Here is a 5,799-nt window from a genome sequence, read left to right as displayed (position 1 = left end):
GTGGTTGAACAATAAGCCAAACATGGATTTTCATTTGTCACAGACACTATACAGTGCGTACAGCTTGGCTCATTTGTACCTACAATATTCTCATAGTCAAAATGCCATCAGAGATGCTGTTCACCTCCTCAGTACCATTTCCTTTGCCCTCTTCTGCCCCCAATGATTTTTCATTATTTTCCAATAATGCAAATTTACTTTATTCAACATTTAATAGCTGATCTTGTTTCCTTTCTTCATGTATTGGTTAAAAAATATCAATTTCATATTTAAAATTGAGGGGAAATGATGTATAATGTAAAATTCTGCTTTTTACTAATCTTTTGTTTATGAGATAAAACTTATAGGTAAAAGGAAAACAAATACAGCATATTTACTAGCCATTTATGACTTTTGTTAAAATATTGTAAGAAGATGCTTCAGTTTAAAATCTTAAATCAAAACAAACATACAAAACTTTATTGTCTTCCATTGCAGCTTTTGTTTGTCATCTTCAGAGGAGAAAAGGCTTAACATAAAAGTAATGAGTAATGAGCTCCCTCCTTTTCTGTCTTGCTTTATTAATATTGTGATATTTAATCATTAACTTTTACTCCACTAAGAAGCAAATTATTTGTATCTGTTTCTGTGATATCTCTGCTTAAGAACATTAAAAAATCATGTACTGTACCAAAAGTTTGAAATTGGGAAATTGAGGGACTGCAAGCAAGTGGAATTTTTCTAATCAATGTTTCTAGTGCATGAAAAGGAATTACAAAGTTTAGATGAATATGGATTTGAGAGTACTTATTAAATCAACTCTATGCAAGTAGAAAATTTTTTTTTTAAAACAAGAACAACAATAAGAACAACAACAAAACAAACATGAAAGGGGGAAAAGAAACTATGGCTTAAATTGCCCATCTCCCTCTTGAGGAGAAGCCATATGAGGAGCAGCTGAGGTGATTTGGTCTGCTCAGCCTGGAGAAATGGAGACTGAGGGGAGACCTCATTGCAGTTACAACTTCCTCATGGGGCAAAAGGAGGGACATGCACTAATCTCTTTTCTGCAGGGATCAATGACAGGACCTGAGGGATGGTATGTCAGGGGAGGTTTGTGTTGGATATTAGAAAAAAAATTTCTCACCCAGAGGGTGGTTGGGTACTGAAAGAGGCTCCTCAGGGAAGTGGTCACAGCACCAAGCCTGACAGAGTTAAAGAAGTATCTGGACCATACACTGAGGCACATGGTGTAACTCTTGGGGATCATTCTGTGCAGGGCCAGGAGTTGGACTTGATGATCCCTATCAGTCTCTTCCAAATCAGCATATTCTGTGAGTCCATTAGACAAAGTAATAACTTTGTTTTGTTTTGTTTTTCTTCACATTCTTGTACCTGTTTAATTTTAGGTTGCTTTGGTGTATTGCCTAACCAGCTTATTAACTTGCTATTCACCCAATTAAAAGCTAGTTGTAATTAATTTATTCTCCAAAAGTCAGCTTCAGATTCCACACATTTAAATTCAGTTCTACAAACAGGTCACCAATGTTAAGCACCAGCATGTGAGTTGGTATGGTCTCATATAGAGCAAATGAATCTAGTTAGTGCAGTGGAATTCAGTAAGATATTCAACTCACACTAAAGTAGACACATAAAACAGACACACAGGACAGGATTGTAAGACACTGGATTATTATATTAATTATTGGTTTGGGCCAACTTAGGCTGGTATGAGGGATGGAAGATACAGGTCAAATCTCACAAAGATGAAGTGGTGCTCTGCCCCAGTCCAGTCCCTTGGAGCCTCAGAGCACCTGTCAGGCACTGGCACACCAGAACACCAGAGCCTCTAAAGCAGCCTCAGAATGGCTAACACACCAGGAGCACTGTCCCCCCACCCCACCCTGGAGCCCCAGTCCAGCCCCAGAGTGGCTAGTTGATCAGAAGTCCCACCTTGAGGGGGCTGTCTACAAAGGGCTAGAGCAGATAAAACCAACACCATGAGGCCAGCACAGGGTCTGGCCCTTCCATCTCCTGAATTCCTGGTAACTGGCTCTATGCTGGATCTAGGTGTGATAACTATTGTTCTCTCTTTTTCTCTCTGATTCCTTACTTCTTCTTCTCCCTATTTCCTTTCTTGATATCTGGGGAACTTAAAACTGGTTTGGTTGGATTTGCTAAGTTGTATGGATTAGCATGTCCCAAGTCACTGCTTTGTGGAATGCTTTATTTTGGTTGAATGTTGCTCTTTAAACTTTTGCCAAGTTCCCTTATTTTCTAAAGTTTGACAGGAAAAGTGTGTTCTTTGACCTCCTGAGAAAGGTATGCAGTGTCTTCTCTTGTGTGCTCTCTCAAAACATAAAAGCACCAAAAGCCCTTTTAATAAATTTGGCGGTTGAATTTTTGGAGTCTTGTACATTTTGAAGTAAAATGTCTTCTACGAGCTTGTAGCTCAAAGCCTGGGGTCTTAAAAGGTTACACTTACCTAGTAATTTGATGTCAATAAAGATGTTCAAAGATATCAATTATGTACAGCACAATTACATCACCTTTACAGGTTTGGCAGATACAAAAGAGGACTTGTGGCAGATCTCAGCTGTAAGTCCAACGAGAAAATTTCTGAATTACTGGAAAGATATACGTGCTTCAGCCAATCAACTCATTCCATACAAAGGTGAATGTCTAAGACAGCTGTAGTGAATCATCTTCTAAAATGTCTACATCATGGACAAGATTATTCAAGGAGGTATTGAAAAACATCTGGAGGACAGCGCAGTCATTGGTCACAGCCAGCACAGTTGCATGAGGAGACAGTCCTGCTTGTCGAACCTGATTTCTTTCTACCACAGGCGTAATGGTTTGACCCATAGCTTCCTCAGTAACCATTGTATCTAAGGAAGTTACAAGTATTCCACACGTGTCTTCCACGTAGCGGGGGAAAGGGGGGTGGGGGGGGTGGGAGTGTTTTGGTCTCTTCTCTCTTGGCCAAGAAGCTGGTGGGAGGTGGTTGGAGTCTGGTCGCTCCGGTTGTTGGTGGTTCTCCTGTCCTGGGTGAGATTGTTTCATTCTTCTTCCCCTTCCTTGAGGTTTTAAATTGTGTTTGCTTTGATTCATTTGGTTTCTTTAGGTTGGGTTGGTGTCTTTCCTATTTTCTGGCTAATCAGTCCCCTTTTTTTCCCTTCCCCTTTCCCCTGGGGGTGGGATCCTATGTACTGTGTATACAGTGTGGTTTGTGAATGTTAGAAAATATAATTTATTCTTTTTATTCAGTTCAGTTTCTTTAGAGTGCATTTCTTTTTAGTGGTTTCTTCTTTCATTTGCTGGGGAAGTTCTGGGAGGGGGAAGGGGGGCCAGTCCAGGGTTGGCAACAGCTAGGCCAAACCTGCGACAACAGGGTAACCCATCTAGATAATAAAGGGAAGCCAGTAGCTGTAATCTTTTTAGATTTCAGCCAAGCTTTTGATACTGTCTCATCCAGTATCCTTCTCGACAAAATGTCCAGCATACAGCTTCACAACTGTGTTACGTGGTGGGTGAGTAACTGGCTCACAGGTAACATCAGACTGGTGACTTGACACTAGTGGAGTTCCACAGGGCTCCATCCTGAGCCCAGTTCTCTTCAACATTTTAATTAACAACTTTAATGCAGGACTTGAAGGGATACTAAGTAAGTTTGCTGATGACACTGAATTGGGAGGAGCTGTTAACTCCTTTGAATGCATGGAAGCCTTGCAGAGAGACCTCAACAAATGAGAGAAATGGACCAAACATATGAAATTTATCAAGGGTAATTGCTAGATTCTGTACTTTCCGGATGGGGCAACCCTGGTCGTGTGTATAGACTAAGGAATAAGAGGCTGGAAAGCAGTCAAATTTGGCAACCATTTGGGAAGGGGTTTCCCAAAGAAGCTGCAGGTGCCTCATAACTGAAAATATGGGAAGGTGTTTTGAGAAATACAATCTAGTGGTCCTGCCCATGTCAGGGGGTTTGAACTTGTTAAAGGTTCAAAACAAAAGAAAATGTGGGGAGGGGAGGGGTCCCTTAGGGAATTTTTCTCTCCCTACCAACACAAAGTTTTGGGGAGCTGAAGGGCCAGGACCAGGAATAAAGGTGTGGTTGATGATTCTGGATTCCAACTTAACCGGGGTGTGGGTGGGTGGGTGTGTGTGTGCACAGGACAGAGGTGAGAGAGAGGGAAAGGGTTTGGGGTTTTTTTCCTGTGTGCTGGACTTCATTTTGGGCAGCCTCTGAGACTGGAAGCCATTGATTGCTGAGCTGGTGAGAGCTCCTTCTGGCTCTGCTCTTTCCCTTTCCTCCTTCCAACTCTGGGCACCCTGAGGAGGACAGGAGGAGAGAAGGGTCACAGCTGCTGTCTGGATACGCTGCAGACCTCTTTTCCCGGGGTCCAACTACAGTTCCAACAAGATTGCTGGAAACCATCACCACCACCCCAACTTCTAATATTTCCTTCTTTGAACAAAGTGCAAGGAGAGAGTCTGCTTTTCACCACAGAATGATCTTTAAAGGTCCCTTCCAACCCAAACCCATCTTTAAGTATATAATTCTCAACTGCTAGCTAAAATAAACAGAAATTTAGGAAGAAATGCAATAATGAAACCATGATCAGAAAGCAGTTTCATACATACCATTATATCCTATAATGAAGGCAGGCAGACAGGTCAATGAGGATACCAAACAAATGCTTATAGATATTAAAGAAGTCATCAGGAACTCTTGCAAGAGAATTTTCAGGTATTTCTTTCCTAATCTATAATGAAATGCATTAATCATCTATAGAATTTGAACAATTGAAAACTAAAAAGGACAACTTATTCTATGAAGTATTTTTAATCTTTGAAGAATCATGTCCAGTGGAGTATTTTACAAGGGATGTTAATGTAGAGTTTTCCTATGTTCCTCATTTGTGATATCTCCCAAAATAATTTCAGAAAGAAAAAGGCATAGTGAAGTAAATGAAAACTACTGCAAGAAAAAAACCTAAATGAAGATCAACACTTTTCCTACACATATATTTCCATTTTAAGTGTTACTAAACAATTTTCAAATAGAGAGTTGTTATTAAATTACCTTTTTAAAACACATGTTAATATTTAAGATCACAAGTTATCACCACTAAACATTTTACATAGCCTATTTCAAAATAACCTCTAAACATTCTCAAGTCTTTTATACCAAGATTTATTAGAAAACGCTTTCACACTTAGAAAATGTAATCAAAATACTACACAGTATAATATACTGAGTAGAAAATGACAAATCTATCAGTTTATATCTATGGAAATACATTCAAAATATATTCTGTACAAAATGAAGTCCATGCTGCTTCCACATTCATAAAGGGATGAAAAATATTCAGTGTTGTTTTCACCTCTTATTTAGATGGTATGAGTTTTTTTAAACATTCTGAACATCTTTTCCAGTGTTTTCAATGCAGCTGGTAAATCAGACATCCAACTTCACATATACACATTTTGAGACATCACACTAGATTTTCTTTTAACCATGAGCCATAGAAATCAAATAATATCAATTATTATTTGTCATTAGGTGATTAATTATAGTTTGTTAGAATTGACTGGTATTGTAGAAACAATATTTATAGACTTTATTGAGGGCTCACCGAATCATAATGGCATGTAGTCATGTATGAAAACTTGTTGATTTATGTCCCTAAGAGAAAGGTCTAAACAATGTGCTTGCTCTTACCCTTCTTTACGTAACATGTAAGTTTTCTCATACACCACTAAGAAGAAAGAAGAAGAAGAAAAGACGGAAAAAAAAGAAGAAAAGACGGAAAA

This window comes from Pithys albifrons, chromosome 1 (assembly GCF_047495875.1).
Source record: "Pithys albifrons albifrons isolate INPA30051 chromosome 1, PitAlb_v1, whole genome shotgun sequence".
Classification (NCBI taxonomy): domain Eukaryota; kingdom Metazoa; phylum Chordata; class Aves; order Passeriformes; family Thamnophilidae; genus Pithys; species Pithys albifrons.
This window is presented reverse-complemented; position numbering follows the sequence as displayed.